This window comes from Delphinapterus leucas, chromosome 7, assembly GCF_059928025.1.
Source record: "Delphinapterus leucas isolate spDelLeu-1000000601 "Yukka" chromosome 7, BTC_Dleu_Yukka2, whole genome shotgun sequence".
Classification (NCBI taxonomy): Eukaryota; Metazoa; Chordata; class Mammalia; order Artiodactyla; family Monodontidae; genus Delphinapterus; species Delphinapterus leucas.
This window is the reverse complement of record NC_143135.1, coordinates 16785248-16798477: the sequence shown is the minus strand read 5'-3', so window position 1 is coordinate 16798477 and position 13230 is coordinate 16785248. Positions and strand designations below refer to the sequence as shown.

Genomic DNA, 13230 nt, shown 5'->3' with positions numbered 1-13230 from the left:
ATCACATATAATCAGAAAAGAGACTCTTCTACTGCTCCCAGGATTCTAAAGCCAATGAAAAAAAAATTTTCAGTTCCTGCAAAAAATACCATTGCTGAAATGGACATCTCCATTTCACCATTCATCCATCCAAATATTTATTAAGCATCTACCATTTGCCTGGTCCTCCACTAAGCATTCACGAGGTTAAATGAAGACCCTGCTTTTTGGAAGGTTATAATGCAATCTTGAAAATAAGACATATTCATCAATACCAATTTATGTACTATGGGAAAAAGTAGTAAAGCCCAGCGGTTAAAACCTCCAGTTTGGGATTCAGACAGCTTAAAGCTGAATTCTGCCTCTGGAACTGCACAGCGTTGCTACTGGGAGGAGAGTGGTGATAGCTGTCATTGTACTGGGGAGAATTAGATTGGGATGGTTGACCGTGGGGTAGCGGAGGTTAGGGTTGTGCGAGCGCTGTGATGACTGTGGTGACTGAAAAAAGGGGAGCACACACAAAGTGCTGCCAAGTTCCAAGCAGGGAGGGGTTCATTCCCGTTGAGGCTATCAAGAAAGGCCTCATGGAAAATGCGGCATTCCAGCTTGACCCGGAAAGATGAGTAATTATGGATAAAAGGAGGGAGACCAGGGAAGGGGCACTGCAGGCAAAAGAAACATCACGAATAAAAGCAAAGTAATGGGAATGTAAGAAGTATGTTCTGGAAACACAAGCAATGCAATCTGACTAAAGGACAGAGACAGGAATAAGGTTGGAAGGTAAGGTGCAGGTCAGCTTGTAGAGAATTTTAAACTTCAAACAAGCTAAGGGATTTAGACTTTAATTAGCATGGATATTCACAAGAAGCCTAGGAGTGCTTCTTAAGGGAAAGTAATCTTTGTGAGTAAGGCAGAGGTCCCAGTAGAGGGTGATAGTTTAATAAGTTTCTATTACTATTAACACAGAAAAATCAATAATTCTACAGTGTATTCCATGCTGGAATCATGCCTGCTACTTGTCAACAGACCAAAGAGAAATGACTTCCGGCAACTAGAGTTGAAGGGAAATATGTTTATTGATGCTTACTTTAACTTATTGCTGCTTCAAGGGCTTGACAAGACGAGAAGGCAAGCTCAGAGGAAAATTGCAAGGGTGGTAACATGACTCAGATCATTTTAAGGAAATACAGAAGTGTTTTGTTCTCTCAAACTATCAAGACACAAAATCCAGTTACTATTGAGGCAGGCCCTTCAAGGATTTAGAAATTGAAAGGGATTCATGAAATCTACCCAGAGGTTACCAAATCAGGTTCCCCCAGGAGCAGTCACTCACTCTTTCACATTGTAGCTAATTAAATAAAAATTATGTAAGGGTAAAAAGTCAAAGAACTCTAAGACTTCATAAAGCATTGCAATTACATACAACTCCCACTTTAGCTTCTGGTTATATTAGCCAGGGCTCTTGCAGCTATAAGCCACAGAAACTCAACTCAAACTAACTTAAACAGAAAGAAATTAATTAACTCACATAGCTGCAACGCCTAGGAATTTAGACATAAATAATTCCAGGTGTTCAAATGGTGTCACAGCCCATTGTTACCATCACTCGTCTCTGCTTTTCTCTGGGTTGGCTTCATTATTTTCACAAGGAATAAGAATAGCCACAGCAATTCCAGCTTATATTACCTTTATAACTTATGATTCCCCCCCCAAATTAAAATACTATATCTGTTGTGTCACATAGCAAGTTTCCTGGAATGCTCTGATTGGTCACGCTTAAAACGTGTGACCACTCCTTGAATCAATCACTATGGTCAGTCAGAAGAGGTCGAGACTGCCCACCTTTATTATTAAAGGTGACACCCTTGTAACAGAGTATCATAACGACACTGAAATCTCAGAAACGTAACAGAAGAGAATTTTCTTTCTTGATCAAGCAGGAGTTCGGAACGGATGTTCCTAATTGGCAGAGGGGATCCCTGCTCCATGCAGGCAGTCAGGGTCTGTGTATGTATCAGTACTTTACACCTATTGGAAAAGAAAAAGATTTTGAGCAGGGAAATGAAATGACATGGTCTGATGTCTTTGTTTTACAAATAAGGAAAAGGACATAAAGGGACAATGTACATCCACTACTATTTTGTCTCAAGGATCAGAGTTCTAGACCCAGAAAAGCAACTTGCTCACTGTGTGACCTCTCTTCATTTTATCTGAGAGTGTCCCCCCTCATTTGTAAAATGAAGACATCAGACCATGTCACTACTCTGCTCCAAATCTTCACTTTTTAAATATCTATACAGTGTAAGTATACAGTACTCAGTATTCCTTACAAAAATTAATTTATCTCTCCATAATATAAATAATTGAGACTCACTATGACATAGTGAGGGGGATGGAGGGAGTGAAAATGCTGTGGGAGTTTGATCCTAGCCTATCCAGGTATCAAAAACGGAGATGATGCTATTCTCACGAGATAGAAATAATGTTCCCGACACCCGCATCTTGACATATGGATGTGAATGGGTATGGTGTTGTGATGAGAGTGTGAGAGGTTATTGTAATTTTAAAGCTTATGTAATCTTGTGAAAGCCTTATTCTCTGAGTCAAGCTTGGATTAGGAAATGGTACCAATAAGATCTCCTAAAATTCTATCTGCCAACAAAGTACCTTATTTATCTCATGACTCCAATGAACTATAATTACTGGTAAAAACAGGAAGGGCTCCTGTTGCTTGAAACATCTAGACTCTAAGCCAGTAGATTCTATTGCCTAGCATAGATTAAGCATCTAGGAAGGAGGGAGGGAGGGAGGAAAAGGAAGGAGGAGGGGGAAGAAAGGAGGAAAAGGTTGGTGAGTTGAAGGTTTTATAATGGTTGGAGAGGATTATTTCAGTTCTTACCACACATACACACACACACACACACACACTCCCACACATACTTGCACAGGTACCCACTAACCCTTTGCTATAATCATAAAACATTCCCTCGGGCCCACGGAAACTGCTTTTAGCAAACTTCCCCATCAACTGCTCTCAGAAACCTTCCCCATCAGGGATGAAAGGGGATTGTTGTAGGAAATAAAAGGCCCATTAAATATAATCTTGTCTGCCTGGGCCTATTTTTGCACAGATGACATTCCCATGTGTGTCTATTATGGAGACCAGTCAGGAGGGAAATATTTTGGTTTTGATAACCACCCCTGTAACACTTAAGTATCAGTCAGAGGAGGTTTAATGCTGTAACGACTCCAAAATGTAAGTAACTTAACATAGAAACAGGCAAGTTCTCATACCACAGTCCAGTATGAGTTAACCACAGGGAAATGGGTCATTCAGTGACTCAAGCTCCTTCCATCTTGGGCTCCACAGTGCTCTAAGTCCTTGGAATCCTCTCAGTTCAGCTGTAAACTGGGGACAAGGAATGGAGAATCACTCACAGGAGGTGGGCCAAGCCTAGATTTGCCTAGAATCTGCCCACAGTCCATTGGCCAGAACTCAGTCCTACGGCCCCACTTACCTGCATGGAAGGCTGGGGATGTAGTCTAGCTATGCTCTGGGGGAAACGGAAAATGGTTTCATGAACAACTAGTCAGTCTCTGACACAAATTACAAATGATTTTACCACTAATTCCAGATTTGTGCTACATTTCTGTGACTTCCAATGCCAACAATTTTTTTTATAACCTTGACACTGGCTATAGTCACCCAGGGAGGATTTCACTAACTGGAAACATTCATGGAGCAGGAGCATTTGTACTTAAAGGTCATGTAACATTTGCTTTGGGATGGTCATTATGGGGACACATACATACCAACTATTGAGAGAATGGTACTCAGGGAAATGTGATTGGGAAAGAAGTGAAAAATGAGAAGACTTCAGGAGAGAAAGAGGCAAGCAGGAAGCTGAGGGAATGATGGACACAGAGAGTAGCTGTCCCCTGGAGCTCCTTCAGTTTCTGCTATTGTTGAGCTATGTTTGCTCAGCCTTCCCCGGATTTCCATGAGCTATCACAGGATCTTTACCTCAAACTACCCTTTCACTTGAGCTAGTCCAAGAGGATTTTTTTTTTTCTTTGTAACTCAAAGGTTTCTCTGAAGAGGCGTTACAAATAAATGGACTTGACTCTGTATCATAGGAGGACAATTAGATTCACCCCCAGGTAGAAATATCAGGAAGGAGTCATGTAGGCTTTGTGAAATATGAAATAAACAGTCTTCTAGTATCTCCATAGGGGCTCATAGATGCTACCAGGCCCTCCCTTTAGAGGGAACAGACATGCTGGTTAGAAATGTGGGCTGAAAAAGAGAAGGGCTCCCCTCTACTGATTGACCAGGGACTGGAGGCAGAAGCTCCCTGGCTTTTGTGCTTCCAGTACCCACAGAGAAATGAAAATCTTATTTTCCAAACAAAGTCAGAACAGGGCCAGAGAGCAGGAGGGAGACTGTTCAGTGATATTTAAAACTCTATATAAAAAGAATCCTACTGTATTTTCCTTTTGCTTCTAAACTGAAATCTATGAGGTGAGGCAGCTGCCTATCTGCCCTGTCTTGGGCAGGCTGCAGGGCTCTCAGCAAAAGAGCTCAACTCCCTGAACATCCCCTGCAAAAAAATTCCCTCTCTACTTATGGTCTGAGTGATTTGTCTTGGCATTTGCCCAAAGTGGTGATATTACTAGTTCTAAATAGGCTCTTGACGCACAAAGAGCTCTGCCTGAACAGATCACCCCATGTCCACAGAGGCCAGGTATAAGGAAGTGCACCATTCAGGGACAATATTCTCCTCTAGTAGTCTGGGGTACACTCCAGTGCACACAGAAAGCGGCAATAAGCACCCCAAAATCATATGCTAAAAAGACTTCTGTGGGCCTCAGACAATGTGGGAAAGATGATGAAATAATTCAGTCATTCTTTTATTCGCTCTTCATTCAACTAATAGTTATTAAGTGTCTACTACATGCCTCCAGTTATTATAAAAGTTCTACTAACAATATATGCACCAAGAATCATTTATAGACTGAATAATATGTTCATTTTCATATTTATGAATGACTATTTTTAAAGTAGGTAATTAGGGGAGAAAAGAGGCCATTCCTTTGCTGCCTTCTCATCTCCTTTCCATTCCATTCTCCTCTGAATATGATCACCATTCCTTGGGTGATGTCACCTAATTTCATGGTTTTCAAAGCCAACAGTTTCAGATGCTTCCAACATTTATATCTCTAGCTCAGATCTCCCCAATGAACTTGAGCCTAGAATGTTCCACTCCCTGACTGACATCTACATGCTTATGTCTCCAGGCTACATAAGCCCAAAACTAAGCTGCTGATCACCTTCCACCAAGCATGTTCCTTCCATGGTCTTCCCTATTTGACGAATGGTATCCCCATCCTTCAAAGTGCTCATCCAAAAAGCTTCAGACATCCTTATCACTTCTGCCTTAGGTTACCACAGGTAACCAATCATCAAATTCTTCCAGCATTACATTCGAACTATATAGAGACTCCAACTACTTCTTACCCCTCTCACCACCAAACATCCCTGGACCAAGGCACCTTCAATTCTCGCATGGATTATTCTGTGTCCCACCTTACCTCCCCCATTCTGCCCTTGGCTTCTTAGCATCTATTCTCAAGACAGCAACCAGAGAGATCCTTTAGAAATATAAGTCAGTTCAGCTCAATCCTCTGTTCCAAACCTTCCAACGGCTTCCTATTTCATTCACAGCTTTGGTGTCCCCAGCTGTACATAAAAGATACAAATAGTACACATACTAGAGATACAAATAAGACTGTAATTCCTCCAATGGCCTTTAAGGTTCTTAATAATATGAATTACAGCAGTCACACTCCACCCCACTCCTATTCATTCGCTTTAATACAGCCATATTGGTCTCTGCTCTTCCTTGAAACAGCTAAGCAGACTTCTACTTCAAGGCCTTTGCACTTGATGTTTCCTCTTCCAGGAATGCTGTTCTCTAAAGTATCAGTATGGCTCATTTCCTCACTTCCTTCTGATATGTCAGTTTATATATATACATACATATATGTGTATATGTATATATATATATAAACATTTTATATGAAATAACTACTCTCCCCCAAGACTCCTTACTCCATTACCATGCTTTATTTTTCCCTTTGCTGTATTTTTTCCTTATATTTTCACCATATTGCATACCAAAGTGCTCTCGTTTATTTCTCTCCATAAAAGCATAAACTTTGTTTCATTCGCTGGTGTGTTCCTAACACCTAGAACAGCCCTTGACACATAGTAATTCCTCAATAAGGGAAATGCATGCACCACTTGATGCATGAATAAACTGTCTTAAAAGCTGGTAACATACAGCCACTATGGAGAACAGTATGGAGGTTCCTTAAAAAACTAAAAATAGAACTACCATACGACCCAGCAAACCCACTACTGGGCATATACCCTGAGAAAACCATAATTCAAAAAGAGTCATGCACCACAATGTTCACTGCAGCTCTATTTACAATAGCCAGGACATGGAAGCAACCTAAGTGTCCATTGACAGATGAATGGATAAAGAAGATGTGGCACATATATACAATGGAATATTACTCAGGCATAAAAAGAAACGAAATTGAGCTATCTGTGGTGAGGTGGATGGACCTAGAGTCTGTCATACAGAGTGAAGTAAGTCAGAAAGAGAAAAACAAATATCGTATGCTAACACATATGTATGGAATCTTAAAAAAAAAAAAAAAGGTTCTAAAGAACCTAGGGGCAGGACAGGAATACAGACACAGACGTAGAGAATGGACTTGAGGACACGGGGAGGGGGAAGGGTAAGCTGGGATGAAGTGAGAGAGTGGCATGGACATATATACACTACCAAATGTAAAACAGATAGCTAGTGGGAAGCACCCGCATAGCACAGGGAGATCAGCTCGGTGCTTTGCGACCACCTAGAGGGCTGGGATAGGCAGGGTGGGAGGGAGATGTAAGAAGAGGGAGGGGATATGGGGATATATGTATACGTATAGCTGATTCACTTTGTTATAAAGCAGAAACTAACACAGCATGGTAAAGCAATTATACTCCAATAAAGATGTTTAAAAAAAAAAGCTGGTGACAGTATCTCTCTTAGAAAGAGAAATGACTTTGCTGGCAAAATGATATAAGTCTTTGGGATAGAAGGTGAAGCCTTGGGGACATGGGTATAAGCAAGAGTCAAGGGAACAAAGAAGAAAACCATGAGATAAGAGGAATTTGTTTTTTCTTCTTGAGAGAAATGGAGAGGCAAAAGAAGGGACAGATAAGTGGGCGGGGGGGGGAGGAGGGTATGGAAATGGTGTGAATATGAGGACCAAGTGAGGTAAAGCGGCCAGTGGAAAAAACCCTATAACGTGAAAAACAAAACCTATTATAAACAGAGGTATCCAATGTTCAGTTTGAAGTTGTTTTGATAAACTTCTCACGTCTCCTCAATGCATCAATCTTGTTAAACTTGTACATTGCCTTATGTGAGTCTTACGTAGGCAGGGCAACAACTCTAAGTACAGAGCTCTTCCACCTAGGCAGATTGAGGGAACCAGGCAGGAGGGGCAGGAAGTACAATCAAAAGACCAGAATCTGAGTTCTGGTGCCAGCACTTCTTAACTGTAAATCTCTGGGCATGTCTCCAAGCTTTGGTTTTCCTGACTATACATAACAGATACAAAGAGCTACACATACGTGAGATACAAATACAGTCACATCACTTCTATTAGCTTTATTAGCAATAAAGCCAGTGTCTCCCTCTTGAAGCTCCTTATTCCCATGAATTATTCAAGAAATTCAAGGGCTTTAGAGACCCATAAAAAGGTTTTTTCTTACCCAGGGAAATAGAAAATCGAGTCTGATTAGTCAACAGGCCTGCTCTGGTTTCTTTGCTGGAGCTGGTTCTTTACCAAAGTTGTGTGGATCTACTGCTGTGTTATTTCACTGCTCCAGATTCCAGCACAGCCTGCAGTCATTCTTCGAAAGAAGTGAGTCTCAGTCCCTTTAAAGTCAGGCTCAACCAACAAAACCCCAAAGTTGGACTTCTGCCAGTTATAGATCTAACGACCAACACTTGTAGTTCCTGTGTACAGCCACTTTCCAGGGAACTATCCGGCCCCAGGAGTACTGGATCACTCTTGTTTGTTTATCCTCTGCCTCTCAGATCCAAAACCACCTATCCACCTTCTTTCCTGACCAGGGGAACAGGCTGCTTTTCTTTTGATGCCCTCAAAACTAACAAGGTCTGATTACAGCCTCTGCCTTCAGAATATGGGGCTGCTTGTCTACCCTTGTAAGAGTGGCTACCCAGGGATTTGAGAAATGCACACCCCACCATTCTAAGTAGAACTAGCCTCTGTGGCTTTAAACACATTAATCCTTCTAAAAGGATGCTCCCTACGTGATATTAAAGTGGTCACACCCAAACTACTGAATGAGGGGGATCTGCATGTGTTGATTCCAAGGTGATTTCCTGGCAGCCAGAAAGAAAGAAGAAAAAATTTCTTGGGGGCCACAACACTGTATGTCCACCTTTGCTATTGGAGGGACTGTATGTGATAATGTCAAAGTGCCTCATTAATCATGGTGCACTATACTGACATTAGTTGTAGTCATAAACTTGGATGAAAAATTTTAGCACACTGCAAAGAATATAACCCACAGGGTAAAGCAGACTAGGAAAAGAACCCAACTGTGCCATTTCCTATATATGCAACTTTGTGCAAGTTACTTAACCACTCTGAGCATTCATTTGTAAAATGGGAATTAATAATAATATTAATATGCTACATCGATAACATAACATTGATAATTATCTCTTGGAGTTGCAAGGAATATCAATCAAAAAATTAAAGAGGCAAATTATCTGAATTAGATTCAGGCATAGCGTAGTAAGTGCTCAATAAATTGTAGCCATGATTATTATACTTATAGCTCTAAACTATACCTAATGTTCATTAAGTACGCGATATAATGAAGCACACGTATATGTATTAGTTCATTTAATGCTACCCGTGTGATAGTTATAACGCTGCCCATACTGTAGATAACACAATTAAGGCTTAAAGAGAGTGGTATGTTGCCAGAGCTGTACTACTAGAAGGCAGCAGAGGGAGTATTTGTAGCCAAGTGTCTAGGCCAGCTACATAACAAACCACTCCCATGCTCAGTGACTTACAACAGCATTTATGTTCAGGCTCAGGAACGCGCGCAGGTCAACTATGATTCAGCTGATAAGTTACCCTCAGCTGTAGATTGTTAGGTCGACTCCATTATGTCACTCTGGATCCCAGGCTGAAAGGAGAGTGGCTACCAGAAGCACGTCCTCCCTGTGACGGATAACCAAAGCACAAGGGGGCAGGCCAACCACACAAGCCTCACACATTTCAAGCCTCTGCTCCCATCACCCCTGCTAACATCCCAAAGCAGGTCACATGACTACGCCCAACATCAGTGTAGAAGGGAAGTATAGAACTCCACAGTGCTGTATGAAGGAGGAATATTTTCAGAACAATAACAAGCTATCCAATCAGGTCTCACCGACTCCAGAATCTGAGCTCTTATTCACTGTCCTACAATGCTTCTCTACTGTTCTGAGACAGTACCTCTCTAACCAAATAACCATTATTAAACCTCTCTCTCACTATTAACTGCATGGGTTCCTAGGTTGTTCCTTTTACTTACTGCCTATATTTGGCTCTTCCAAACAGCTGAGAGAGCCCAGCTGGAGGGTAAATGTAAAGTTGATAGCCCATCTTTCCATGTTCATAGCAGAAGCCAGACTGTGCAGCCCCAATAAGCAACCTGCTGGGTCTACAAATTCGCCATGCTTCTCTCTGTTAAAACTTTATTGGGCACAGTATGGTAACTCAATTAATAGTGAGAATGACACAGGTAAGTGTCACTGGAATTGCAACCAATTATTTTTTCCTTAATATCTTTTTAAATCACAAGCTGACCAAGCTCAACAGGAGCCCTGTCCTTCCACAGAGCATATTTAGTCTGTCTCTGCCTTCCCCATTAGCCTCCATTGCCAGCGTCCATCAACTATGTCACCAGTTATAAGCCTCTCTCTTCTCCCAACAGCAGTGCAGTTTCCCCCAAAAGGAGCTAATTGACAACACAAATCAGGCTGTTTGGCAGGATTTTGTGTTGTTGGTAGATTTTTGTTTTGTTTCCTATAAATCAAAACTTTGCTGATTTTATTCCTCCTTCTTACAGTGGTCCTGATCTAGAAAGCACAGACTAAAAGAAACCCTAAAGTCAATCTGAATTACCACCTAAAGAAATACATGAGGATAGATTCAAAACCACCAGCATCTGCCCTGAAAAACCCACAGGTACCTTGCCTTCCAAGGAGTCCTGGACCCCAGCTGTCCCATTGGACTTGACCTCTTCAGCCCAGAATTTGGAATTTGTCTGGCTCACAGTAGCCAACTGGGCTGCACATCCTCATGGCTAAAGGTCAACGGATGACTCATTTTATGCATAAGCAATTGGCTTGCCTATCTATAACTTAAAAGAAAAGTCTACTATACACGATGTTCAATCCAGAAAAGTCCCACGATTGGGTGTTGTTCCAAGCCTTTTAAGCTGAAGTCCAGATGGCCAGGGGATGACCCTTTATGTTAAATACATATTTGTCAAGGTTGAGGAAGTCCATGTCATCTGAAAAGAGAAGATATGTGTACCTAGAGTTTATCATAGAGAGAAACTTTTCATCTTGTCTCTTGGGATTTGATTCTGAACATTATCGATTGAAGAATAGACACCTGGGGACTTCCCTGGTGGCGGAGTGGTTAAGAATCCACCTGCCAGGGCAGGGGACACGGGTTCGAGCCCTGGTCCGGGAAGATCCCACATGCCGCAGAGCAACTAAGCCCGTGAGCCACAACTACTGAGCCTGCGCTCTAGAGCCCGCGAGCCACAACTACTGAGCCCGCGAGGCACAACTACTGAAGCCCACGCGCCTAGAGCCCGTGCTCCGCAACAAGAGAAGCCACCGCAATGAGAAGCCACCGCAATGAGAAGCCCGCGCACCGCAACAAAAAGCAGCCCCCGCTCGCGGCAACTGGAGAAGGCCCGCGCGCAGCAACGAAGACCCAACACAGCCAAAAAAAAGAATAGACACCTGACTGGATGTTGGTATATCTGTTGAAATACTGCAGAATCTCCCACCCCTGATCCTGGTATTCCTTGTCCCCACTGAACAGTACAGACAGAACAGACCTCCACCGTGTCTAGTCAAAGCAGATTGAAATGGTCTTCAGGCCAGATCCCCATATCCTTATGGCTAACTTTGGGGTTAACGCTGAAGTACAAAATTTCTGGACTCACCCCACTCCTAAACTGATGATACATCTAGTAACAGGTCACCATAAAGGCTTCAGCTAGCTCCATGTGGTCAGCGGTCAGACCACAGCTTACACCCAGAGCCAGGGTTCCCAAGCAAAAAACGCATTCAATGCATCTTGACTCAGAACTTTCCATCCACAACTTTCCCACAAAACTCATCTTGCTGGGCTCAGACTGCTGAAGCAGGTGCTCTTTTATTCCTCTACGGCTTCAACATAGTCTTGTAGCAACTGAGTTTCTTTCTTTCTTCCTTGGATCCACTGCTTCAGCAGAGCTCTGGTTCCAAGAGTGAAGATCCACTTAAGGGAAGAAGCCACTGTTGATATAAATGAATATGGGCACTAACCCATCATTCTTCCCAGGCAGGGAATGTATATACTTTGTCACTTTCATCACTACCTCCTGAAATTTCTCATCTCCGGTGAGACGAGAGAGTTCTCGGAACTCAAACTGAACGTTTGTCACTTCTGACACTATACTGACATCTATGGAGGCCTCACTAGCGGCAGTGTTTATGTTCATGGAAAGTAGTTCACACCCAGTCAGAAAGGCTACGAGGAAAATAATTAGATACCACAGGGGTAATTCCCCTTTCCCCACACAAGAGCGTCGTTTACCTGCTGCGGCTCTCCCCCAGCTGTGCCGCTGCCTCCGAGCAGATGACGTTTAGCTTCTGCTTCCTGTTTCCTGCCAAGGCCCTAGAAACACCGCCCCCAGCCCGCCCCGCGGAGCACTGCGCTGCGCATGTGGCTCAGTTTGACGAATTTTTACCCTGCGGGGTAGTTTAGTTACTTCCCCTGGGGACATTGGGCAGGCTCTAGTCCTGTGGTTTATAGCGCTGGACGACACTTTCTGTTCGGAGAATGTCTTTACAGTGGGCTAATGAAAAAGAGGACCTTGCAGACGGCCAGTGACCCTCCTCTCTGTAGTGATGTGTTAACTAAGCCTCGAAAGAACTCGAGCAATGCTTCTCAGGTTTTTGCATACCTGAGAATTATCTGAGGGCTCATTAAATTTCAGCCCGCTTTTGTCCCTCTCCCCAGATATTCTGATTCAGTAGATGTAGGGGAAAGAGGAGACTGCATTTCTAACAGGTTCCCAGGTTCTGCTGAGGCTGCCGGCTTACAGACCACACTTTGGGACCCACTGCTCTGATTCCTGGCAGCTGGGGAAGAAACCGGGCGAGGGAAGGGGGGAATGTCAAGACTTGGGACCAGGCAGTGTGCTAAATGCTTTATATGCATCATCTTCTTTAATTTATTCCTTCTAATACCTATGAGGTATGAACTATTGTTGCTCTCCTTTTGCATCTGAGGAAACAAGTTTATAGCATTTCAAGCACTTGACAAGCTTGTATGTGACAGAGTTGGAATTTGAACCCACATTGTTAGTTCCCAGGGCCCAGGCTTCTGTCCTATCTACTCTACTCTGTATACTTTTTACAAAAGCACCTCTGGCCCCACAAGAACACTTGACCACTTTTCACTGAATAGACACTGTTTTAATTTTTTTTTTCCTAATCATCCTTCAAGGCACATCAGCCTTCCCTCTGGGAAGCCTTAACAAACATTCCTGAGGTCAGTTAGTGGTACCCTGCTCTGAGTTCCCCTAGGGTTCCCAAATACTTCATACTTATGTTTCCCAGAGCTCTCAACCCATTTGACGATAGCCACATGTGAGTTTGCCTCTGCTATTGGGTTGAATGAAGCAAGGCATAGAGGAAAGGACATGGGCTTTGAAGTTAGTTAGAACTGTTTCAAACTCCAGTCCTTCCTCTTCTTAGCTATATGAACTTGGGCAAATATTTTAACCTCTATGAGTTTAAATAAAGGATAATGCGGGCTTCCCTGGTGGCACAGTGGTTGAGAGTCCGCCTGCCGATGCAGGGGACA

The 13230-nt window shown here is 42.8% G+C and overlaps 1 pseudogene; it reads right to left on the bottom strand.

Annotated features, from left to right (window-relative positions):
• The window catches only part of LOC149748698 (endoplasmic reticulum mannosyl-oligosaccharide 1,2-alpha-mannosidase pseudogene), a 122811-nt pseudogene that overhangs the window by 88279 nt on the left and 21302 nt on the right, over nucleotides 1-13230 (bottom strand).